The sequence below is a fragment of the Pyrus communis genome, chromosome 15 (assembly GCF_041283825.1).
Source record: "Pyrus communis isolate YQ-2024b chromosome 15, ASM4128382v1, whole genome shotgun sequence".
NCBI classification, from domain to species: Eukaryota; Viridiplantae; Streptophyta; class Magnoliopsida; order Rosales; family Rosaceae; genus Pyrus; species Pyrus communis.
In genome coordinates this window covers 1,965,880-1,993,083 of record NC_142579.1, presented here as the reverse complement: position 1 = coordinate 1,993,083, position 27,204 = coordinate 1,965,880, and the positions used below count along the sequence as shown (strand labels likewise).

The window sequence follows — 27,204 nt, the reverse complement described above, 5'->3', positions numbered from 1 at the left end:
TTATTGTTTTCCTGTTAATAATATTCATAATTTATAAATTGTTTGTTCTTACGTTAGATGCTCTGATTTTTAACTGCATGCACATTCTCTAACTACATGCACATAAGGCCCTTTATGGCCTAAAGCAGGCCTCTCGTGCCTAGTTTCAGAGGTTTAGTTCTTTTATTATCAATTTTGGTTTCCTTCAAAGCCCGGCTGATAATTCTGTGTTCGTTGTTATGGGTAGTGATCCCTCTGCTTTTCTTTCCAATTAAAAAAAAATTAGGTGTTGAATTTGATTTAAAAGACTTGGGCAAGCTGCTATTTTCTTCGGATATTCATCTCACCCAGACAAGAAGGGAGACATGCTTGATTGTTTTGACACGTACATGTGGTACTGAGTTGGCTGGTCCATGTTTCTATCGCTATTGTGGTGGAGGTCTTCAATATCTCACCATGACATGCCCCGACGTCTCCTTTGCCGTTCATAACGTTGCTCAAATCATGGGTCGTCCTACTTCTTTGCATTTGGAGGCAGTTAAACATATTTTGTGTTACTTAAAACGTACTTATGGTCATGGTTTGCCAACATGATGTTGTGATGCTTCTTCTTCTCTTTCAGTTTACTCTAACGCAGATTGGGCAGCTTGTTCGGACACCCGTCATTTTGTCACAGGTTTTGGTATCGTCCTGGGTTCTAACTTGATCACATGGTGTTATAAGAAACAACGAACAGCCTCTTGGTTAAGTACTGAAGCAAAGTATCGTGCCCTTGTTTATGGATGTGCAGATTCGATTTGGATATTTGGTCTTTTAAGTGAGCTGTGGGTTCCTATTCCTCGTCCAATTTTTTTCTAATGTGATAACTGGCAGCGATATATATAGTTGTTTGAATTGTACTCCATTCATGATTTGAATTGTACTAGCGTGATATGTTCTTGTTGATGTTGGACTATCAGAAACTTCACATGATGCACTTTTTTGGAAGAGATTTTGTAACAACAATTGTGGTAGTTTTCACGTATTCTTCATCTTTTAATTATAAGGAATGTATGTCATCTATTCTCATGACAAAGTGGGCAAATTATATAACTAAAGGTTGCAAGAGGAAACCAAATTTCATTAAAGTTGGTAATTATAACAACAATTGTGTTACTTCATTATAGTTGGTAATTTATATTGCATAATAAAGGTTGCAAGAGGAAACCATATTTCATTAAAGCAGTTACAAGAGCAGTAACATATTACTATATTTATATAATATATAGTATTATATAGGTAATCGATCATATTAGAAGTTGTTGCCAACTAAGTTTCGACAACTCTTATTTCAAGGAATTATCTAGCTCATATTGACTCAATTTTGACGGATAATTGGTGCGGGTGGTCGCAAATTGTTCAAACTTGGTGGTGGTGGTGGAGGAGGATTGTTTCGACTTGGGGATGGTGGTGGGGGAGGATTGTTTCGACTTACTAAAGGTGGTGGTGGTGGAGGAGGATTGTTTCGACTTGGGGATGGTGGTGGGGGAGGATTGTTTCGACTTGGGGATGGTGGTGGGGGAGGATTGTTTCGACTTACTAAGGGTGGTGGTGGTGGAGGAGGATTGTTTCGACTTGGGGATGGTGGTGGGGGAGGATTGTTTCGACTTGGGGATGGTGGTGGGGGAGGATTGTTTCGACTTACTAAGGGTGGTGGTGGTGGGGGAGGATTGTTTCGACTTACTAAGGGTGGTGGTGGTGGAGGAGGATTGTTTCGACTTGGGGATGGTGGTGGGGGAGGATTGTTTCGACTTGGGGATGGTGGTGGGGGAGGATTGTTTCGACTTACTAAGGGTGGTGGTGGTGGAGGAGGATTGTTTCGACTTGGGGATGGTGGTGGGGGAGGATTGTTTCGACTTACTAAAGGTGGTGGTGGTGGAGGAGGATTGTTTCGACTTGGGGATGGTGGTGGGGGAGGATTGTTTCGACTTACTAAAGGTGGTGGTGGAGGATTATTCAGATTTGGTGGAGGTGGTGGTGGAGGACTATTTTGACTAGGTAAAGGCGGTGGTGGTGGATTGTTCCGACTTGGTGATGGTGGTGGCGGTGGATTATTCTGAGGTGGTGGTGCTCGTTGAGGATTGTTTCGACCTGGTGAAGGTGCTGGAGCAGGGTTGCTTTGACTTGCTGATGGTGATGGTGGTAGATTGTTCAAAGGTGGTGGTGCTCGTGAAAGACTATTTCGTCCTGGTGATGGGACTAATGATGGGGTTGGTGTTTGTGTTTGTGTTGGTGTTGGTGTTGGTGTTGGCGTTGAAATTGGTGTTAGAGTTGGTGTTGGCATTGGCATTGGTGTTGGTGTTGGCGTTGGCGTTGGTGTTGGCGTTGACGTTGACGTTGGCGTTGGCGCTCGTGTTAGCGTTGGCGCTCGTGTTGGCGTTGGCGCTCGTGTTGGTGTTGGTGTTGGCGTTAGGGTTGACGTTGGCGTTGGCGCTCGTGTTGGCGTTGGTGTTAGTGTTGATGTTGGTGTTGGTGTTCGCATTGATGTTGGTGTTGGCGTTGGCGTTGGTATTGGCGTTGGTGTTGGCGCTAGCACTGGTGTTTGAGTTGGTGTTAATGCTGGTGTTGGTGTAGGTGTTGGTGTTGGCGTTGATGTTGGCGTTGGCGTTGACGTTGGTGTTGATGTTGGCGTTGGCATTGGCGTTGGCGTTTGTGTTTGTGTTGGTGTTGGCGTTGGTGTTGGTGTTGGCGTTTGTGTTTGTGTTTGTGTTGGTGTTGGTGTTGGCATTGACATTGGTGTTGGAGTTGGTGTTGGTGTTGGCGCTGGTGTTGGCGTTGGCGTTGGCGCTAGCATTGGTGTTTTAGTTGGTGTTGATGTTGGAGTTAGCGTTGGCGTTGGTGTTGGTGTTGGTGTTAGCGTTGGTGTTGGCATTGACGTTGGAGTTAGCGTTGGCGTTGGTGTTGGTGCTAGTGTTGGCGCTAGCACTGGTGTTCCAGTTGGTGTTGGTGTTGGTGTTAGCGTTGGTGTTGGTGTTGGTATTAGCGTTGGTGTTGGCGTTGGTGTTGGTGCTAGTATTAGCGTTGGGGATGGCGTTGGCGTTGGTGTTGGTGTTGGTGTTGGTGCTGGTGTTGGTGTTGGTGCTAGTGTTGGTGTTGGTGTTGGTGCTGGTGTTGGTGTTGATGTTGGTATTGGCATTGGCACTGGCGTTCGAGTTGGTGTTAATGTTGGTGTTGGTGTTGGTGTTGGTGTTGGTGTTGGTGGTGGTGTTGATGTTGGCGTTGATGTTGGTGTTGGCATTGGCGTTGGCGTTGGTGTTGGTGCTGGCACTGGCGTTGATGTTGGCGTTGGTGTTGATGTTGGCGTTGGCGTTGGTGTTGGCGCTGGCACTGGTGTTCGAGTTGGTGTTAATGTTGGTGTTGGGGTTGGTGTTGGTGTTGGTGTTGGTTTTGGTGTTGGTGTTGGTGGTGGTGTTGATGTTGGCGTTGATGTTGGTGTTGGCGTTGGTGTTGGCACTAGCACTGGAGTTGATGTTGGTGTTGGTGTTGGTGCTGGTGTTGGTGTTAGTGTTGGCGCTAGCACTGGTGTTCCAGTTGGTGTTGGTGTTGGTGTTAGTGTTGGTGTTGGTGTTGGTGTTAGCGTTGGTGTTGGCGTTGACGCTTGAGTTGGCGTTGGCATTGGCGTTGGTGTTGGTGCTAGTATTGGCGTTGGGGATGGCGTTGGCGTTGGTGCTGGTGCTGGTGTTGGTGTTGGCGTTGATGTTGGCGTGAGAGTTGGTGCTGGTGTTGGCGTTGATGTTGGTGTTGGCGTTGGTGTTGGCGCTGACACTGGTGTTCGAGTTGGTGTTAATGTTGGTGTTGGGGTTGGTGTTGGTGTTGGTATTGGTGTTGGTGTTGGTGTTGGTGGTGGTGTTGATGTTGGCGTTGATGTTGGTGTTGGCATTGGCGTTGGCGTTGGTGTTGGCGCTGGCACTGGTGTTGGTGATGGTGTTGGTGTTGGTGCTGGTGTTGGTGTTGATGTTGGTGTGGGAGTTGGCGTTGGTGTTGGTGCTGGCACTGGTGTTGGTGTTGGTGTTAGGGTTGGTGTTGGTGTTGGTGTTGGCGTTGGAGTTGGAGTTGGTGTTGGCGGTTGATTTTTTGGAGTTGGAGCTGGTGTTGGTGGTTGATTTTTTTGAGGTGGTGGTGGCGGCGGTGGATTCTTTTGAGGTGGTGATGGTGGCGGATTCTTTTGAGGTGGGGGTGGTGGCGGTGGATTTTTTTGAGGTGGGGGTGGTGGCGGTGGATTTTTTTGAGGTGGCGGTGGTGGAGGATTTTTTTGAGGTGGTGGTGGTGGCGGATTCTTTTGAGGTGGGGGTGGTGGCGGTGGATTTTTTTGAGGTGGCGGTGGTGGAGGATTTTTCTGAGGTGGCGGTGGTGGCGGATTCTTTTGAGGTAGGGGTGGTGGTGGAGAATTTTTCTGAGGTGGTGGTGGTGGCGGATTCTTGTGAGGTGGGGGTGGTGGTGGATTCTTCGGAGGTGGAGGTGGTGGTCCTCTCACTACAATAGGAGGAAGAAATGGTGGCTTGTAAAATGGTGGGGGTGGTGGCGGATTCTTCGGAGGTGGAGGTGGTGGTCCTCTCACTACAATAGGAGGAAGAAATGGTGGCTTGTAAAATGGTGTGGGTGGTGGCAGATTCTTCGGAGGTGAAGGTGGTGGTCCTCTTAGTACAATAGGAGGAAGAAATGGTGGCTTGTAAAATGGTGGGGGTGGTGGCGGATTCTTCGGAGGTGGAGGTGGTGGTCCTCTCACTACAATAGGAGGAAGAAATGGCGGCTTGTAAAATGGTGGTATAAACGTTGATGGCTTGTAAATTTCGTGTCTTATGGGAGTGACTTGTAGCTTGTCATCCTCATGGTATTGGGCATTGGATGAAGTTGTGATAAGAATAACCACTACAAGAAATAGCACAAACAACTTTAAGTAAGTCATCTATGCTCTTCTTGTGTTACAAAATGGGAAGAGGCATCATTTTATAGGGGAAGGAATGATGGGTTTTGTGTTAATAATTTTGGTCAATAGGCAATTGGTAATTCATAGGCTCCAATTGGGGTAGTATCTGCCCAACTGGTCTAATAACATTGCTTTTATGGTAGGGGAGGCTCAAAATTTTTGGCATGCTTTATAAATCGTATTCCTTATTCCTAAATTGTTCAAAATATATATATATATATATATATATATATATATATATATATATGTTTAAAAATTTAGTTAAAAATGGGTGAGTCTAGCAATCTTGCATTCATTTTAGTGGTAGCCTCAGGAATTTTATTCCAGGAATTTTTTATCCATTACCAGTTACCATTTCGAGTTTCAAATCCCCAAACTAAAACGGTATAATCCAGCAATCATGTTCAAGTGTTTGGAAAAACCCTAGAAAAGATAGAAAAATGAACGAGTTTTTAATTGTCTTTATTATTTAGGGAGATGATATACCCACCCATCAACATTATTTCTCCACTCCCTTTTTAATGATACTTTTAATGACAACTCTAACCTTTTCCAAAATGACTTATAAGGCCATCTTTAACTATTTTATTCTTTTGTTTTTGTATTAAATTATGAAAATAGAAGGAACGAAAACATGAGCCTAGTAAGTTGAAACCACCGCACACAACACCAAGCAAGTTGAATCCCCCATTTTCCTCATCTATTATGTCAATTCCTTCCCATCCATTTGAAATCTTCATCAAACACCATAGACCCATTACAATTACCTTAAAAAATCTTGATAATTGGATTCTCTCATACCCATTTGACGTGGTTTTGATACCCCTCTTCTATGATTAGTCCTCTACTTGAGTTGTAATTGCAGAGAGCAACTACGAGGTCGACCGAGGATGTTGCTCATCTTCATAGTCTCGATTCAATTAGAGACAGAGTTGGATGACGGTGAGAAGGGGGTTGCTTGCCGTCGAGTGGGTGGATATGTGGCGGTGACTAATTTTCTTTGTAAGGGATAGTTTAGTAATATCAGTGGGTAGGAAAAAAGTGTTTTTCATTTTTACCTTTTGAGTGGGGTGGGAAAATAAGGTAGGGTGGAGAAATAGGATTGTGGGGTGGGTCTACTAGCTCTCATTATTTAATACCAAGGTTATCTAACTTATATTGACATTCGATACTCCATCATTCCATCCTTAGGCGGATCCGACTTACAAAAACGGCATTCCATCATGATCCATACCGCGTGTGAGTGAAAGCACATAAGCTCTGTTTGTTTGGAAAGTCTATGAATGTTAATTTAAAAAAAAAAAAAAAAGAACTTCTGTTATAATTCGAGCAGCATTTTGTTTGAATCGGATTTCCAACATTTGCCTTTTGTATTTAAATCCAATCAATTTTCTTTTCTTGTTAAATGTTAAATGTTTGGCCTTAAACTGTCATTAAATGGCAAGAGTTTGGCCAGTGGGTAATTGGGGTATAGCCATTGACGCTTGGACATTTAAACTCTGAGCTTAGCATATATGGATGGGGTTAAGCATCCTATTCTCCATCCCCTTGCTAAATATGTAGGCAGGATATGTAAAGACTAAGAAGCGTTTGGTGCTAAGGAATGGATCGAGATGCATAAAACATTTCAAGGTATGTTGAAAGAAAAATTGAAAATATTGTGGCCAACTTGGAAGTAGGAATCAATAAGAAAACTTAAGGCTAGTTTGGGATTGTGGTGCTTTTAAAAAAAAAAAAAAATCAACATGTTAAAAAATTTGGAACATTAAATGTGTTTGGTAAAACAAAAAATAAAATAAAATAAAAATAAAAAACTGATGTCAATAATAGTAGAAAAGCAGAAGTAGAGCCTACCATGCTTATAAATTTTTTATTTTTTTTATTTTAACATAGTGATCAGTGCCAATTTAATGAAATTTTCAAATGACAAATACCCCCCAAATTTTACAAAATTACAATCTTTACCTTTATATTATTCTCTTTGGTAATTATTATATCACATTAAATGCCATATCTTTTTTTATTCATTTAGCATATTCACAATAATTTTATATAAAAGTTTATCAAACACTGAAGATATTTTTTTAAATTTTATTTTTTTATAAGCAATTTTACAAAAAAAATAAAAAAATTTACCAAACACTCAACAATTTTACTTTACAGCTGTTTACTCTCACATCACAGTAGAAGTAGTTTTTTTTTTTTTTTTTTTTTTTTTTAAAGCACAACAATACCAAACTAGCCATTATTCATTACAATCATTCCTAAAATGGTAGGATGAAAGGAGAAATTTCATCAATGTTTAGTCCCCTTTAATCCAATCCTCTATATGAAACGAGACCTAAATTCAAGAATGTCATAAATAAAATAGGTTCCGAAAAACTATACAAATATAATCACTCGGATATATATATATATATATGTATATAAAGTGAGCACCCTAATATATATATATCCGTGGAGCACTTCAATTCAAATATTTCCAAGGATGATATTTCCATGCTAGGGCTCTAGGATCGTCAACCCATGGATGATATTTCGCTCAAACTCGCAGATCCATGTTCGATCCTCCAGTTTCAGAGAAAAACATTGATCTAGTTCCCAGATACACGAGAAGCAAAGGTAAAGACTCGGTTTGTGCCTCAAAAAATATACTCTCTTCTCTGTTGTGTGCTTGAATGCCTCGGATCTGTGACCCTGGATTGCTGAAAATTAATTTCTTTGCACCCCAACTATGAATTTTAGCATTTTTTTTTCCGGATTAATGCAATCACTATTATTTTATTGATTATTTACCATTTGTTGTTGAATTTATTTCTGTAGGAAAGGTACTAATTACCGAAGTGTAAAGGATAAGATTTTATTGTACTACCTGCGCTCAGCAGCTCAGTCTTTCCCCTCCTACTCCAGTTATCTTACGTTTTCTGTTATGCATTTCACATTTCTTGGAATGGATAATAGATAACTACATATTCGAAGTTGGGGATGATTAGGTTTTTATTTATTTGCTTTTTGTCATGGTTACTCATAATTTTGCTTTAGTTTGGTTTTTGATTGGATAATATTTTGATTTGCTTTAAGAGTTCTGATCTTCCACTATAATTGTAATTTGACATTGCTACTATTTTTAATATAGATTTATGAACTGATATTCACACATTTGAAACTGATGTGCAGACCATCATGAGGATCACCACACCCATGATCATGTTCATGATCCTGGTGTTTCTTCTGTCAGCATAGTTTGTGAAGGGAACTTAGAACTTGATAAAGTAGGATCTCTGTTTTGTCTTATTTTGCAATATATTTGATAATTTCTTCTGTGTCTTCCATGTGCACCTGTTGCCTTTGAATGAGACAAGTACACATTTGAGGGCCAGTTGCATCCAGAGTCTTTGTCCAGGCATGTATGAAAGAAAACTTGACAAAGACTACTGATTTCGTTTTTAATTTTTCAGGCTAACATATGGCTTGGTACACTGTTGTTGAAACGAAGTGAGGACATATATCGTATGAAAGGTCTTCTATCAGTTCAAGGAATGAAAAAGAGATTTGTCTTCCAGGTGAGAAACTTGCTGCTAATGGACATTGACATCTTTTTTATGTTAATGGATTTTTGGATCGTGTCTTTACTTTCTGATAGAGAAGTTCGATTTTAGCTTATTTGTTTCTACGGATTAATGCAATCAAAATATTATTTTGTTGATTTTTTACATATGTTTGTGGATGAAGGGTTTAGGTGCTCTGAAAATGCCCACCCTTATTTTTTTTTACACCAAGTATATATGGCAACCCTGGCATTCCAACTTGCTCAGGTACTTCAATCTTTTCAGTTTTTGGTAATTTTTGCCCCTGTTTGGTTGCTGGGAAGGAGAGGGAAAATAAGGGAAATCATCAAAGTTAATACATATCATTTGTTTTTAGTCACATTGATTTTTATTGTGAGAAATTATGTGATTATTTTTTTATAATTACCTGTGGAATTGAATAGTATTAGCTAAAGCTCTGTCACTGCTTAGTTGTATGTATATTAAGAAATTGCTGAGTAGATGGACTACAAAACTCAAATTCCCTCCGTCTGTATATTTGCAGTTGCTTTTCCGTATAAATCTTCTCTTGCAAAGAAATTCAAAGGCCTCTAATTGTATTCATGGACTATAACTGTAATTATACAATGTACATTATTATTTAAATATAAAAAGGTATAATTTATATATAGTCAATTTAAACTCATTAAAATATACAATCTTTAAATACAAAAGTAAATTTAAAAGAAGTTGAAGTAATATATGAATGCTGTATGTTTTATTATGTTCAAAATTGAAATTGGAATCATGCTGTTCTCCTTCAAAAAGTTGAAATTAGGTCTCTCCATCCCCTTAATTTCATTTTCTATTAGCAAAGAACTGGGATACCAATGTACTTATGTGTATTGTTTCAATTTCTATGTTTGCTAATCTTTTCCCAGGGAAATACTTCATTTAAGGAAAAGCCTGAAATAATGTTGTCAAGTGCTATACTGAAGCTATCAGATTGAACATGATGTGTGCAACTTAGATTGCAACCATGCAATTGCTTACTTGGAAGTAATAGTCATTCTATTGCATGCATATCTTTGGAATCTTGCATATCTTTAGAATCTTTGTTTTTTATAACTATTGGTGAAAGCACTGCAGACCAAATCATGTTATATATGCTTATTGTAAACAGTTATGTTTGTAAATTTGAAACCCAAATTAACATAATTTTCTCCCCTGTTTGACCACGCATTTATGAATGTTGGATTAAAATGTGTTTATTTTTGGGAAGAAATGAGACGGTTGGTTTGAGTTTTAGAAGCCTTTGTTTTTCTGCCTTTTATGGCAATGAAAAAAAGGGGGGAAAACATTGGTCTTAATTGTAATTTCCAATTCTTTACGCTGTTAGTAGTTAAAATTAGGGGAATGGCTATTAATATAATATTTGGTGTATTTCAAGCTTCTAATTCACAAACTGAGTGAAGGTCATAGTAAGTATTAGTTACTACGAGAGTGTTGGACTATCCTCATTCTGGAACCAGGTTTAAGAGGCCTCTGACAATGACATTGAAACGGGTATATAACCCTCTTCTTTTCGTCTTTTAGTCTTTCGCTTACTCGAGCATATGCTGTCATTTAAAATTAGTGGTCTGGTTAATGTACCTGCAGTATCAGTAGTTCCTCTCTTTTTAATGGAGTGATTCCCTTTCTTGGGCATGTAAAATCTTGGTGTTTGTAAATGCACACATCACATGACTTTTAACACAAGTCTTGCTTCTATCATTTGATGTTGCAGTGGGTAAGCTCTGAATTTAATGAATTGTGCAACTTTGAATTTAATGAATTGTGGTGTTTTATCTTCTGAATTTCTAACCTATTAATACTGGAAGACCTAAAAGATTATTCCAATGTATTGTTTCTGGATTTATTCAAATTAGTAGTGAAATGATGGTATTTATAAATTTTAATTTTTTTCTTCTTCTATGATTTACATGTTGATGCAGATTTATTCTCTACGATTCTCTGGTTAGGGTAAGCATTTTGGTGAGCTTTGATTTTGTGAGGGTAAGCTCTTAATCTTTCCTCTATCGTTTTGTAGTTCATCCTATTGTTTTAATTTAGAGCTATTTTAATGCTTTTATGTTTGTCGTTCCGTGCTGGGAAATTGGAAAGCTCTGGAAACAGTATAGTTCTTGAGCTAATGTGAAGATTTTGGGTTGAACATTGTGCTGTGAAGATTTTGGGTTTAATATTTGATTCTGTTTTTCTTTTTGCACTTACAAAAACAAAGGATTGTGGTTAATTATTGTGCTGTGAAGCTTCTATTTGATGTCGACTTAATAGAGTAGCAATGTAAATTAAACTATGTATTTTATGGATCAATTCACATATCTCTTGCTTTTTCTTTCATTTGGAGATAATTGTGTAAATGTGTGGTTTTGTGAGCGTTACTCATGTAAAACATGCGTTCTCTAAATTGTTACATTTAAGAATGCGATTATATCGTTGTAGCATTTTCAGTTAATTTTTCTATGAATATTATTCATGGTTTGTGGTGTCAGTTAGTATTACGATTTAGAGGTATTTTTCTTCACTTGCAAGTGAGATATTCTTTTTCCTTTTTTTTTTTTTTTTTTTTTTTTTTGAACAAACGATATTATCTACACTAAGGAGGTGGGGGAGTGTGCTAAGCCTCACTATAGGCTAGCAATAATGTAGTTTGAATTCGCCTTTGGCGAGAGTCGCATGCATATCTAGAGAAGACCTATTTGACCTTCAATGCCACTAATATTGTCCTACAACAACAATATAGGGCACCAAATTTTCAAATTTGATCTCTGTTTTACTTCTCGCTGAAAAGCAAAATCAACTTTTGATGAAAAATCATCAAGCTCAACCCATTGGCTCGAATGCTACGCTTGAAGCGCATGCGACTAATTCTAGCAACCACAAACAACAGAAGAACCATCGTAGCCGTGGAAATGGGCGGCAACTCCAGCCATAGGCCCAAGGTCAACAAAGCAAAGGCCTTGCCAAGGGAGGCCCCTAGCTTCAAGAACAAGAGAAAAGCTACAATTCAATCGAATTCCATTACATTGGACATGTGGTACTGTTGTGGATCAATGGACCATTGGTCACGCATATATCGAGCTACCCCTGAGGCTATTGCCAAGTATCATTCCTGTCATGAGTCTAACCTTGCACATGTGGAACATCCCGACGAAACTACCACAACTATAGAGGTTTCAAATTTTCAGGTGGCATCCACTCCTATGGAAGAATGAAGTTTATTTTTCTAGACATGTTCGGGTGGTTTTTACCCCAAATTGTTGAACCCAATATGGAATAACTTGTTTGGTTTGGTTTATTTTGAATTATGGATAATTATGTCATGGATACTATTTCTCAATTGATTAATTGAATGAATAAAATTATATATATGCATGTGATCGATTCAATTAATTTATTTCTAGGTTTGACTAGTGGGGAAGTTAGTTGTCTGGCTGATAGTGCTACCACACACACCATCTTGCGTGAGCAACACTATCTTACTAACTTCGTACCTAAAAATGCACTTTTGACAACCCTTTCAAGTTCATCTAACTTGATGGAACAATATAGAAAGGCCTGTATAATGTTGTCTAATGGTATTAAATTAACCATTAAAAAGACCCTCTATTTTCCTCGTTCCGGAAGAACATTGCTGAGTTTTAGAGATATCCGAGATAATAAATATCATATTGAAATCACTGAAGAAAATGATTCTGATCATTTCTTACGAATATGGCCAGAAGTGAATTCACAAGAAGTTGGAATGTCTCTCGAGTGGGTTGTACATCACAACCATTCGAGCCATAGAGACCTATCACGTGGACGACCTTGAGCCCGGGTTCCAAACCACTTTCCTGTCTTGGCATGATCGGATGAGACATCCTAAACGGGATATGATGCGCCATATAACCTCTTATACCGGATACTCGACTTGCAAAGCATGCGACTTGGGGAAGTTGAACACTCAACCTTTATCTACAAAGATTAATCAGAATCCTCCAAAGTTTCTTTAGAGGATTCAAGGGGATATTTCTGGACCTATCCAACCAACATGTGGACCATTTAGATACTTCATGGTGTTGGTTGATGCATCGACACGTAGGTCATATGTTCGCTTAATGTCCACATGCAACACTGTTTTTGCGAAACTCTTAGCTCAAATCATTAAGTTTAGGGCTCACAACCCTGTAAATTTGACTAGATTATGCTAGAAAGTTTACGTCACAGTCCTCTGATGATGATTACATGTCAATTGGGATTGAAGTTGAGCATCTTGTACCCCATGTTCATACTGAAAACGGTCTAGTAGAAGTTTTCATAAAGCACGTTCAATCGATAACTCAGACTTTGGTTATGCGAACCAAATTGCCCATATTTGCCTAGGGCTATGCAATTCTGCATGCATCTATGTTGGTTTGCTTGAAACCCACCACTACCCAATCTCTTTCACCGTTATGGTTGGTCACTAACGAAAGAGATTGTTTTGCGTGTTCTAAACAACGGTACAATTTTTTTTTCCCAGCATCGACACACTTTAATATGATCCTTATCTTTGGCAACTGGAGTACATGTACAGTACATTTGCATTTCTTTCCAGAACGTTTATATGTTTTAAAAAAAATTCTCTTGTTAGCTTGATTATTGAGTAGGAAACACATACATGTATAGAAATTATCCTGAGGTTAATAATAAGTAAACACTATGAATATTGCTTGCTGTGTAAATTTGATTCATGTTCCGATAGTATAATGCAGTAGTAGTAAATCATTGACTGTTTCTTATAAAAAATGTAAGTTGCGGGGGTGTTAGTGGAAACCCAGTCAAAACCAGTAGAAGAGCCAAAGGGAGCATTGGTTTGACAATAATGCTGCTTGAAAAGAGTCACATGTTATGCACACGATGAACTTTAACAGCAATCATAACAGATTGGACAACAAGGATCACATTGATGTGTGGAGGACCAACACGATGACTCTTAAAATGTCAGAGACTATTTGTAATAAAAACCAAAAATTAAATAGTTCATTTTAAGACATTGTACTTCTGCATGCTTATAATTACGAAATTTAAATGTTATTTTTTTAAGAAACACCGTCTATGGAAGTAATAAAGAAAAAGGTCGATAGCCTTTTAAAAAAATCCGATACTTCCGTTATCAACAAGAAAATAAATTTGAAGCATGACTTTAATTTATTATTCTAAGAAAATAGCTTATGATGCTGATTGCACACCAACACAATTCGTTAAGAACCTTAAGATAGCAGGTCATCAACACGTTAACCCATTTGTATGACCAAATGAATGAAACTCGAGGACATGTCATGTAGATTTTTTTAGGTCCAATAAAATTATAAAAACACAACACTAAGGGCATAGTGAATAGATCATATAAGGGCATAGCCCACATATATATGGGTTAGGATCGGGGAACACCCAGCATGGCCTCAATATTGAGAAGTTGAATTTCTGATTATTGGTACTTGGTGTTTGGTTCCTCCTGCATTTGATATGGTCTTTTCACACGAACATAGTTCTATTGATTTTCCATCCAGATGTAATAGTTCGTTCAAATGTATTCTGGTTTATTTCAGGAGTGCGTGATGAAGGTGACCATTCGTATAGCCCCAAAGTTGTGCGGATTGGTCTTAAGGAACATCATTCTGTCCGTGCAGTGTCCAAGAATGAACTGGCGTGTATTTGGCGGTAAATGAGGCAACATTGAGTCTCACTTTATAATTATTATCATCCTTGAACTAAGAGTACATGTAAAAATTGCTCATAATGTGTACAAGGTAAACCAAACTATTGGAAGAAGCGGTTAAGGTAAGGTATGGAAGTCCAAATGGAGCAAATCAATCAAGTCCTACCTTCCTTTGAATGATAGCACACACTTCCATGAAAGATGGTAGTTCGGCATTCATTAGTACATGGCTTCTAAGATCTTCGAACCCTGGTCCTAAGCTTGCCAAGAGTTGAAAGATCTTATCCTCCTCAGCTCTCTTAATGAGGACAGTAGCATCAGTGGTATGAGGTCGATAAATATCGAGTTCATTCCACATACTCGTCAAACTGCCGAGATGCTGAACAAAAGACTTGCCTTCTTGTTGCAGGTTTGCAATGTCTTTCTTAAGTTGAAAAACACGAGCAACGTTGTTTTGATTCCCATGCATTTCTTTGACTTGATTCCATAAATGCATGGATGACTTTGAATAACTGAAGATTTCAGCAATCTTACGCTCCATAGAATTAAGCAACCAGGACATAACCAGTTGATCTTTGCATTGCCATGCCTCAAATGTAGTAGCCGTGGCAGTCGGTGCCCGTATAGCACTGTTGACATATCCGAGCTTAGATTCCTCCCAGTGCAAGAGATATGGCTCTAGACCATGGAAGATAGTTGAATTCATTCAACAAGATAGAACTGAGACGTTGGTTTGCATTAACCTCAAGGTCAGAACCTGTTGCATTAGCCAAAGAACTTTTAGCTTCAGAAGAACTGTCTTCCGCCATCTTAGCATGAAGAAAAAAAAATTGCAACGGAAAAAATTCAGAGTCAGGATTTTAGAATTCCTGCTCTGATACCATGTTGAATTTTGGATGTATATTTCTTGTATGTATCATTTACAAGGAAGAAGCATATATAAGAGAAGATGACAGAAGGAGAGTTCACAAGTAACCTCCAACCAATCTCCTTAAATCACTCCTATAAGGGCTACCAACTAATTATAAAAAACAAGGGAACACAACTCCTTAATTCTAGACTAAGACAAGCTAGAAACAATGTCATAAGACCCATGCCCTAGCCAGGAGTAAGGTACCCATGCCTTAGCCGAAAGGAAGGTAGGACTTGATTATTTGCTCCATTTGGACTTCTATACCTTACCTTAACCGCTTAAGAAAGTGATGAACTTGGAGACCAAGTCAAATATACTTGAAACTAGGGCTTATATCTCCAACTATAGTCGCAGTGAAGGAAGGCCTTACAAAGGTAAAAGGCCTGACCTGAAATACCATGTTATGTAGAGCTGTCTAGATGTCGGTGTATCTCATTTTATGTTGCATAGATTTGTCAAGTTGCACGATATCTCATAATTTTCATCGAATTATACCACAAAATATGATATAAACGATGACGAGGAGGAAAAAGGGATGGGAGGAGCTGATGTGACTGTTGGGGTATTTGTTAAACAGAAACATCAAATATTTTAACATTGGGGGTTATTACTGACACTGCACTCCTCAAGGTGCAATTTCTATAAGATACGGGTGCACAATGACCTTTTTGAAGTGCGAATAACTTCTCCCTGAACTTTTAGAGACAATTTTTTCCTATTATTCAACTTGCGAAAATTGAAATGTTTGAATAAATGATCTTTTAATGTTTTTCTCAGGGACGTGAAAAGGATGTTGCAATATTTTCATGTGTCAGGACAAACGAACATGGAAAAATTGGGTTTCTGTCTGATTTTCGGCGAATGAATGTTGCGATCACTAGAGCAAAATCTTCTGTCTTGGTCTGTTATCGTTCGAAGTTAAGAATGAAGTTTCAAGTACTGTCTTACTTCATGTAATATGCATTTACATATTGGCCTCTTTTTTAATCAGGTAGTGGGATCTGCATCAACATTAAGGAAGCGCGATGAGCATTGGAATAACCTTATCGAAAGCGCTGAAAAGAGGGATCGTTTGCTTAAGGTGAATATTCTTCCTGAGAATATGAATTCACACACTATTCATCACACCTCGTGCTCAATTTGGCCACACATCTGCTGTGATTGATTCATTTGTTTGGTTTTGTCCAACCGCATATGACGGTTCATGTTGCTAATATAGAATCGTAGGTTGAGCATTTGAAACTTCACACCAGGTTCTTAAATTTCTAGGTGCCACAACTTTTATGTTTTAGGACGATTTTCCGTAACTTGTGGTCCTTTGAGTAAGCAAGAGGAATAAATTGGTCCATGCATCATTTAGTATCAACTGCAACGAGCGCTACGTCAAAAGAACTTAACTACAACTCTCTTCATTTTATTGTTCTTTTGTTTCTCTCAAACATCGAATTTACTACATCTCTCTCCATTTTATTGTTCTTTTGTTTCTCTCAGACATCAAATCTGTCATCTCTTTCCATCCCAATACTTATCATTTATATGTATTCACAAACTTCTGATTCAATCGTATGACGTGTTCTGGCGATTTCTGTATCTGTAATGCAGGTCTCACAGCCATACGCTATTTATATGCGTCAAGCGCGCCCGCCACCACAAACACACCACCCTCCCACCCACCCCCCCCCCCCCCCCCCCCCCCCCCCCCGGGGGGCGTTAAACGGGCTATTTATATGCGTCAAGCGCGTCCCCCCGTTACCATTGCTGTTTAGCAGTAATTATTTTATCACTTACAAGCTGAAAGCCTTGAGAGGACTCTTAAACACTTGGTGCTGTTTGGTAGAAAACTTTTGTAGGAGTTGTATTTTGTCTTATACGTAGAAGTAACGTTTCTGATCAGAAACGTTAAGTTACCAAAGTTTAGCGACAACCGTTACTGTTTCTTATAAGAATAGAAAATTAAGGATGTGTTTGTTTGCCTTCACTAAATCTCCTTGGACTAGATTGGACAAGCTATTAGTCCAATATCGTGTTTGTTACACGTAGGAATAGATTTAATGAGATTAGAGCCGACTCGTCCCGACTAAGCCCTTCGTTAGAAGGTCTTAGCGAGACCCCCCAATAAGCACAGGATTGCTAGGACCACGTCAGCATTTAACTGAAAAGTAAACGGGCAAGTAACGGAAGGTATAACATTGGACCAAATTCTAAAGATGAGGTATGGCATTGTCAATTTTAAAAGATGAGGTATGAAAGTGTTGTGACACCAATAATTGAGGTAGTTTTTTGTATTTTACCCAAAGTCTTTTTTTATGTGTCCGGATATTCATCTCACCCAGACAAGGTACACATTGAACATTCTCAAGAAGGGAGACATGCTTGATTGTTTTGACACGTACATGTGGTACCGAGTTGGCTGGTCCATGTTTCTATCGCTATTGTGGTGGAGGTCTTCAATATCTCACCATGACATGCCCCGACGTCTCCTTTGCCGTTCATAACGTTGCTCAAATCATGGGTCGTCCTACTTCTTTGCCAACATGATGTTGTGATGCTTCTTCTTCTCTTTCAGTTTACTCTAACGCAGATTGGGCAGCTTGTTCGGACACCCGTCATTTTGTCACAGGTTTTTGTATCTTCCTGGGTTCTAACTTCATCACATGGTGTTATAAGAAACAACGAACAGCCTCTTGGTTAAGTAATGAAGCAAAGTATCGTGCCCTTGTTTATGGATGTGCAGATTCGATTTGGATATTTGGTCTTTTAAGTGAGCTGTGGGTTCCTATTCCTCGTCCAATTTTTTTCTAATGTGATAACTGGCAGCGATATATATAGTTGTTTGAATTGTACTCCATTCATGATTTGAGTTGTACTAGCGTGATATATTCTTGTTGGTGTTGGACTATCAGAAACTTCACATGATGCACTTTTTTGGAAGAGATTTTGTAACAACAATTGTGGTAGTTTTCACGTATTCTTCATCTTTTAATTATAAGGAATGTATGTCATCTATTCTCATGACAAAGTGGGCAAATTATATAACTAAAGGTTGCAAGAGAAAACCAAATTTCATTAAAGTTGGTAATTATAACAACAATTGTGTTACTTCATTATAGTAGGTAATTTATATTGCATAATAAAGGTTGCAAGAGGAAACCAAATTTCATTAAAGCAGTTACAAGAGCAGTAATATATTACTATATTTATATAATATATAGTATTATATAGGTAATGATCATATTAGAAGTTGTTGACAACTAAATTTCGACAACTCTTATTTCAAGGAATTATCTAGCTCACATTGACTCAATTTTGACGGATAATTGGTGCTGGTGTTGGTGTTGGTGTTGGTGTTGGTGTTAGTATTGGCGTTGATGTTGGTGTTGGCATTGGCATTGGCATTGGTGTTGACGCTGGCGCTGGTGTTGGTGTTGGTGTTGGTGTTGGTGTTGGTGTTGGTGCTGGTGTTGGCGTGGGAGTTGGTGTTGGTATTGGTGTTGGCGCTGGCACTGGTGTTGGTGGTGGTGTTGGTGTTGGTGTTGGTATTGGTGTTGGAGTTGGTGTTGGTGGTTGAATTTTTGGAGTTGGAGCTGGTGTTGGTGTTAGTGGTTGATTTTTTTGAGGTGGTGGTGGTGGCAGATTCTGAGGTGGGGGTGGTGGTAGTGGATTTTTTTGAGGTGGTGGTGGTGGAGGATTTTTCTGAGGTGGTGGTGGTGGTGGATTCTTTTGAGGTGGGGGTGGTGGATTTTTTTGAGGTGGCGGTGGTGGAGGATTTTTCTGAGGTGGCGGTGGTGGCGGATTCTTTTGAGGTGGGGGTGGTGGTCCTCTCACTACAATAGGAGGAAGAAATGGTGGCTTGTAAAATGGTGGGGGTGGTGGCGGATTCTTCGGAGGTGGAGGTGGTGGTCCTCTCAGTACAATAGGAGGAAGAAGTGGCGGCTTGTAAAATGGTGGTATAAATGTTGATGGCTTGTAAATTTCGTGTCTCATGGGAGTGACTTGTAGCTTGTCATCCTCATGGTATTGGGCATTGGATGAAGTTGTGATAAGAATAACCACTACAAGAAATAGCACAAACAACTTTAAGTAAGTCATCTCTGCTCTTCTTGTGTTACAAAATGGGAAGGGGCATCATTTTATAGGGGAACGAATGATGGGTTTTGTGTTAATAATTTTGGTCAATAGGCAATTGGTAATTCATAGGCTCCAATTGGGGGTAGTATCTGCCCAACTGGTCTAATAACATAGCTTTTATGGTAGGGGAGGCTCAAAATTTTTGGCATGCTTTATAAATCGTATTCCTTATTCCTAAATTGTTCAACAAAAAAAAAAATATATATATACATATATATATATATATATATATATATATATATATATATATGTTTAAAAATTTTGTTAAAAACGGGTGAGTCTGGCAATCTTGCATTCGTTTTAGTGGTAGCCTCAGGAATTTTATTCCAGTAATTTTTTATCCATTACCAGTTACCATTTCGAGTTTCAAATCCCCAAACTGAAGCGGTATAATCTAGCAATCTTGTTCAAGTGTTTGGAAAAACACTAGAAAAGATAGAAAAATGAACGAGTTTTTAATTGTCTTTATTATTTAGGGAGATGATATACCCACCCATCAACATTATTTCTCCACTCCCTTTTTAATGATACTTTTAATGACAACTCTAACCTTTTGCAAAATGACTTATAAGGCCATCTTTAACTATTTTATTCTTCTGTTTTTGTATTAAATTCTGAAAATAGAAGGACAAGAACATGAGCCTAGCAAGTTGAAACCACCGCACACAACACCAACCAAGTTGAATCCACCGTTTTCCTCATCTCTTATGTCAATTCCTTCCCATCCATTTGAAATCTTCATCAAACACCATAGACCCATTACAATCACCTTAAGAAATCTTGATAATTGGATTCTCTCATAACCATTTGACGTGGTTTTGATACCCCTCTTCTACGATTAGTCATCTACTTGAGTTGTAATTGCAGAGAGCGACTACGTGGTCGACCGAGGATGTTGCTCATCCTCATAGTCTTGATTAAATTAGAGACAGAGTTGGCTAACGGTGAGAAGGGGGTTGCTTGCCATCGAGTGGGTGGATATGCGGCGGTGACTAATTTTCTTTGTAAGGGATAGTTTAGGGATATCAGTGGGTGGGAAAAGAGTGTTTTTCATTTTTACCTTTAGAGTGGGGTGGGAAAATAAGATGGGGTGGGTCTAGTAGCTCTCATTATTTGATACCAAGGTTATCTAACTTATATTGACATTCGATACCCCATCATTCCATGCTTAGGCGGATCCGACGTACAAAAACGGCATTCCATCATGATCCATACCGCATGTGGTGAAGCATAAGCTCTGTTTGTTTGGAAAGTCTATGAATGTTAATTTAAAAAAATAAAATAAAATAAAAAAACTTCTGTTATAATTCGAGCAGCATTTTGTTTGAATCGGATTTCCAACGTTTGCCTTTTGTATTTAAATCCAATCAATTTTCTTTTCTTCTTAAATGTTTGGCCTTAAATTGTCATTAAATGGGCAAGAGTTTCGCCACTGGGTAATTGGGGTATAGCCATTGACATTTAAACTCTAAGCTTAGCATGTATGGATGGGGTTAACCGTCCTATTCTCCATCCCCTTGCTAAATATGTAGGCAGGATATGTAAAGACTAAGAAGCGTTTGGTGTTGTGGATTGGATTGAAATGCATAAAACATTTCAAGGTATGTTGAAAGAAAAATTGAAAACATTGTGGCCAGCTTGGAAGTAGGAATCAATAAGAAAACTTAAGGCTAGTTTGGGATTGTTGTGCTTTAAAAAAAAAAAAAAAAAAAAAAAGAACGTGTTAAAAAATCTGGAACATCAAATGTGTTTGGTAAAACAAAAAATAAAATAAAATAAAAATAAAAAAATTGATGTCAATAATAGTAGAAAAGCGAAAGTAGAGCCTACCATGCTTATAAAAAAACTTTTTTTTTTTTAACATAGTGATCAGTGCCAATTTAATGAAATTTTCAAATGGAAAATACCCCCCAAATTTTACAAAATTATAATCTTTACCCTTTCATTATTCTCTTTGGCAATTATTATATCACATTAAATACCATATCTTTTTTTAATCATTTAGCATATTCACAACAATTTTATATAAAAGTTTACCAAACACTGAAGATTTTTTTTTAAATTTTATTTTTTTTATAACCAATTTTACAAAAAAAAAAAAAAAAAAAAAAATTACCAAACACTCAACAAATTTATTTTACAGCTGTTTATTCTCACATTCCAGTAGAAGTAGGTTTTTTTTTTTTTTTTTTTTTTTTTTTTTAAAGCAAAGCAATACCAAACTAGCAATTATTCACTACAATGATTCCTAAAATGGTAGGATGAAAGGAGAAATTTCATTCATGTTTAGTTCCCTTTAATCCAATCCTCTTACGATTTAGAGGTATTTTTCTTCACTTGTAAGTGAGATATCCTTTTTTTTTTGAACAAACAATATTTTCTACATTAAGGAGGTGGGGGAGTGTGCTAAGCCTCACAATAGGCTAGCAATAATGTAGTTCAAATTCGTCTTTGGTGAGAATCGCATGCATATCTAAAGAAGACCTATTCGACCTTCAATGCCACTAATATTGTCCTACAACGATAATATAGGGCACCAAAATTTCAAATTTGATCTCTGTTTTACTTCTCGATGAAAAGCAAAATCAACTTTTGATGAAAAATCATCAAGCTCAACCCATTGGCTCGAATGTTACGCTTGAAGCGCATGCGACAAATTCTAGCAACCACAAACGACAGAAGAACCATCGTAGCCGTGGAAATGGGCGGCAACTCCAGCCATGAGCCCAAGGTCAACAAAGGAAAGGCCTTACCAAAGGAGGCCCCTAACTTCAAGAACAAGGGAAAAGCTACCATTTAATCGAATTCCATTACATTGGACATGTGGTACCGTTGTGGATCAATGGACCATTGGTCACGCATATCGACGATACTACCACAACTATAGAGGTTTCAAATTTTCAGGTGACATCCACTCCTATGGAAGAATGAAGTTTATTTTTCTAGACATGTTCGGGTGGTTTTTACCCCTCGTTGTTGAACCCAATATGGAATAACTTGTTTGGTTTGGTTTGTTTTGAATTATGGATAATTATGTCATGGATATTATTTCTCAATTGATTAATTGAATGAATAAAATTATATATATGCATGTGATCGATTCAATTAATTTATTTCTAGGTCTGACTAGTGGGGAAGTTAGTTGTCTGGCTGATAGTGCTACCACACACACCATCTTGCGTGAGCAACACTATCTTACTAACTTTGTACCTAAAAATGCACTTTTGACAACCCTTTCAAGTTCATCTAACTTGATGGAACAATATAGAAAGGCCCGTATAATGTTGTCTAATGGTATCGAATTAACCATTAAAAAGACCCTCTATTTTCCTCGTTTCGAAAGAACATTGCTGAATTTTAGAGATATCTGAGATAATAAATATCATATTGAAACCACTGAAGAAAATGATTCTGATCATTTCTTATGAATATGGCCAGAAGTGTATTCACAAGAAGTTGGAATGTCTCTCGAGTGGGTTGTACATCACAACCATTCGAGCCATAGAGACCTATCACGTGGACGACCCTGAGCCCGGGTTCCAACCTACTTTCTGCCTTGGCATGACCGGATGAGACATCCTAAACGGGATATGATGCGCCATATCCTCAAATCTTCACATGGGCATCATGTAACCTCTTATACCGGATACTAGACTTGCAAAGCATGCTACTTGGGGAAGTTGAACACTCAACCTTTATCTACAAAGATTAATCAGAATCCTCCAAAGTTTCTTTAGAGGATTCAAGGGGATATTTCTGGACCTATCCAACCAACATGTGGACCATTTAGATACTTCATGGTGTTGGTTGATGCATCGACACGTAGGTCATATGTTCACTTAATGTCCACATACAGCGCTGTTTTTGCAAAACTCTTAGCTCAAATCATTAAGCTTAGGGCTCACAACCCTGATTATCCGATTTAGTAAATTTGACTAGATTATGCTAGAAATTTTACGTCACAGTCCTCTGATGATGATTACATGTCAATTGGGATTGAAGTTGAGCATCTTGTACCCCATGTTCATACCAAAAACGGTCTAGTAGATGTTTTCATAAAGCACGTTCAATCGATAACTCAGACTTTGGTTATGCGAACCAAATTGCCCATATTTGCCTAGGGCTATGCAATTCTGCATGCATCTATGTTGGTTTGCTTGAAGCCCACCACTACCCAATCTCTTTCACCATTATGGTTGGTCACTAACGAAAGAGATTGTTTTGCGTGTTCTAATCAACGGTACAATTTTTTTTTTCCCAGCATCCACATACTTTAGCATGATCCTTATCTTTGGCAACTGGAGTACATGTACAGTACATTTGCATTTCTTTCCAGAACGTTTATATGTTTTTAAAAAAATTCTCTTGTTAGCTTGATTATTGAGTAGGAAACACATACATGTACAGAAATTATCCGGAGGTTAATAATAAGTAAACACTATGAATATTGCTTGCTGTGTAAATTTGATTCATGTTCCGATAGCATAATGCAGTGGTAGTAAATCATTTACTGTTTCTTGTAAAAAATGTAAGTTGCGGGGGTGTTTGTGGAAACCCAGTCAAAACCAGTAGAAGAGCCAAAGGGAGCATTGGTTTTACAATAATGCCGCTTGAAAAGAGTACATGCTATGCACACGATGAACTTTTACAGCAATAATAACAGATTGGACAACAGGACCACATTGATGTGTGGAGGACCAACACGATGACTCTTAAAATGTCAGAGACTATTTGTAATAAAAATAAAAAATTAAATAGTTCATTTTAAGACATTGTACTTCTGCATGCTTATAATTACGAAATTTAAATGTTATTTTTTTAAGAAACACCGTCTATGGAAGTAATAAAGAAAAAGGTCGATAGCCTTTTAAAAAAATCCGATACTTCCGTTATCAACAAGAAAATAAATTTGAAGCATGACTTTAATTTATTATTCTAAGAAAATAGCTTATGATGCTGATTGCACACCAACACAATTCGTTAAGAACCTTAAGATAGCAGGTCATCAACACGTTAACCCATTTGTATGACCAAATGAATGAAACTCGAGGACATGTCATGTGGATTTTTTTAGGTCCAATAAAATTATAAAAACACAACACTAAGGGCATAGTGAATAGATCATATAAGGGCATAGCCCACATATATATGGGTTAGGATCGGGGGACGCCCAGCATGGCCTCAATATTGAGAAGTTGAATTTCTGATTATTGGTACTTGGTGTTGGGTTCCTCCTGCATTTGATATGGTCTTTTCACATGAACATAGTTCTATTGATTTTCCATCCAGATGTAATAGTTCGTTCAAATGCATTCTGGTTTATTTCAGGAGTGCGTGATGAAAGTGACCATTCGTATAGCCCCAAAATTGTGCGGATTGGTCTTAAGGAACATCATTCTGTCCGTGCAGTCTCCATGAATGAACTGGTGTGTATTTGGCGGTAAATGAGGCAACATTGAGTTTCACTTTATAATTATTGTCATCCTTGAACTAAGAGTACATGTAAATATTGGTCATAATGTGTACAAGGTAAACCAAACTATTGGAAGAAGCAGTTAAGGTAAGGTATGGAAGTCCAAATGGAGCAAATCAATCAAGTCCTACCTTCCTTTGAATGATAGCACACACTCCCATGAAAGATGGTAGTTAGGCATTCATTAGTACATGGCTTCTAAGATCTTCGAACCCTGGTCCCAAGCTTGCCAAGAGTTGAAAGATCTTATCCTCCTCAGCTCTCTTAATGAGGACAGTAGCATCAGTGGTATGAGGTCGATAAATCTCGAGTTCATTCCACATACTCGTCAAATTGCCGACATGCTGAACAAAAGACTTGCCTTCTTGTTGCAGGTTTGCAATGTCTTTCTTAAGCTGAAAAACACGAGCATCGTTGTTTTGATTCCCATACATTTCTTTGACTTGATTCCATAAATGAATGGATGACTCTAAATAACTGAAGATTTCAGCAATCTTACGCTCCATAGAATTAAGCAACCAGGACATAACTAGTTGATATTTGCATTGCCATGCCTCAAATGTAGTAGTCGTGGCAGTCGGTGCCCGTATAGCACCATTGACATATCCGAGCTTAGATCTTCGTCCCAGTGCAAGAGATATGGCTCTAGACCATGGAAGATAGTTGAATTCATTCAACAAGACAGAACTGAGACATTGGTGTGGATTAACCTCAATGTCAGAACTTGCTGCATTAGCCAAAGAACTTTTAGCTTCAGAAGAACTGTCTTCCGCCATCTTAGCGTGAAGAAAAAAAAATTGCAACGAAAAAAATTCAGAATCAGGATTTTAGAATTCCTACTCTAATACCATGTTGAATTTTGGATGTATATTTCTTGTTTGTATCATTTACAAGGAAGAAGCATATATAAGAGAAGATGATAGAAGGAGAGTTTACAAGTAACCTCCAACCAATCTCCTTAAATCACTCCTATAAGGGCTACCAACTAATTATAAAAAACAAGGGAACACAATTCCTTAATTCTAGACTAAGACAAGCTAGAAACAATGTCATAAGACCCATGCCACAATGTCATAAGACCCATGCCCTAGCCGAGAGTAAGGTACCCATGCTTTAGCCGAAAGGAAGGTAGGACTTGATTGATTTGCTCCATTTGGACTTTTATACCCTACCTTAACCGCTTAAGAAAGTGATGAACTTGGAGACCAAGTCAAATATACCTAAAACTAGGGCTTATATCTCTAACCATAATCGCAGTGAAGGAAGGCCTTACAAAAGTAAAAGGCCTGACCTGAAATGCAACTATTGTGATTCTGTTGGTCACATTATAGACAGATGTTGGATTCTTCATCCAGAAAACTGGGGACGGTGCTCGCCAGAAAAGTGGGGATGGGTACCTTACTCTCGGCTAGGGCATGGGTCTTATGACATGGTTTCTAGCTTGTCTTAGTCTATAATTAAGGAATTGTGTTCCCTTGTTTTTTATAATTAGTTGGTAGCCCTTATAGGAGTGATTTAAGGAGATTGGTTGGAGGTTACTTGTAAACTCTCCTTCTGTCAAATTTATTCTGGAAACCACCCCCTGCTCATCCTTGAAAGCCTAAGCCCTCTCTGTGCCTTATACGGGAAGTCAGCATTTGTCCTGCTATTTAGATCCTTGATTCCATCATCCAGGTCTCTGGAGGAGACGATACCGCTTTCCATCCACTAGATGGGTTCCCCTGATGAAGGTCTTTTCAATTACTCTGGAAAGAAGTTTACTCAAAGCCCATAGGCCAATTGATAAAAAGATATATAATACACACACACACACACACACACACACACACACACACACACACACACACACACATACACACACACACACACACACACACACACACACATATATATATATATATATATATATTTGTCAATTTACTTACGACTTCTGATAACAAAACATAGTAGAAGTTGATGTCGAATTTTTGTTAATTCCCTACATTATAGTTGGTTGTGTCGTGTTGCTTGAACTTGATAAGAAAAGGTCTAACGTAATATGTGTTTCTTGAAGTTGACCGAAAGATTCATGTTGCAGGTAGAACGGAAGAAAGGAAGTATATGAGGTGGTAAAGGCAGAGATGGAGGTGCTGAAAGGTTTCGAGCAGAAATTTTGGAGGAGTCTGTAATTGTATGCTACTTTGCATTTTGTTATAACTCAAGATTTAGACGTTTAGTTTCGCTTGTAATGTATGTATACATGGCAGGTGTTTTCTACCCTTAGCTTTAGTGGTTCAAGTCTTTTCAGCAAATGGAATCGAGATTTTGATGTTGTTATAATAGATGAAGCTGCACAAGCTGTAAGTTCATGTAATCCGTTATTTTATCTTTTTATAGTTCCTAGTTTGTACCTTTACTCCTTTCATCATCCATTAGGATTACTAATTTCATAAATCTTATTTGTTTTTCATTACTTATGTTTAGGCAGTCTATGTC

At 38.3% G+C, this 27,204-nt stretch overlaps 3 long non-coding RNA genes across 3 annotated transcripts; all 3 read left to right on the top strand.

Moving 5' to 3' along the window:
• The first annotated feature begins 7,739 nt into the window (after positions 1-7,739).
• Positions 7,740-10,963, top strand: LOC137718660 (uncharacterized). The gene is made up of 5 exons (XR_015956438.1): positions 7,740-8,217; positions 8,404-8,508; positions 8,678-8,760; positions 9,414-9,531; positions 10,467-10,963. It is a non-coding gene; the product is annotated as an uncharacterized LOC137718660 (long non-coding RNA).
• Positions 10,964-12,988: 2,025 nt separating this feature from the next.
• LOC148690348 (uncharacterized) lies at positions 12,989-27,162 on the top strand. The gene is made up of 4 exons (XR_015956441.1): positions 12,989-13,016; positions 24,585-24,682; positions 26,807-26,899; positions 26,976-27,162. It is a non-coding gene; the product is annotated as an uncharacterized LOC148690348 (long non-coding RNA).
• Positions 15,875-16,748, top strand: LOC148690349 (uncharacterized). The gene is made up of 3 exons (XR_015956383.1): positions 15,875-16,028; positions 16,120-16,209; positions 16,731-16,748. It is a non-coding gene; the product is annotated as an uncharacterized LOC148690349 (long non-coding RNA).
• Positions 27,163-27,204: the final 42 nt, after the last annotated feature.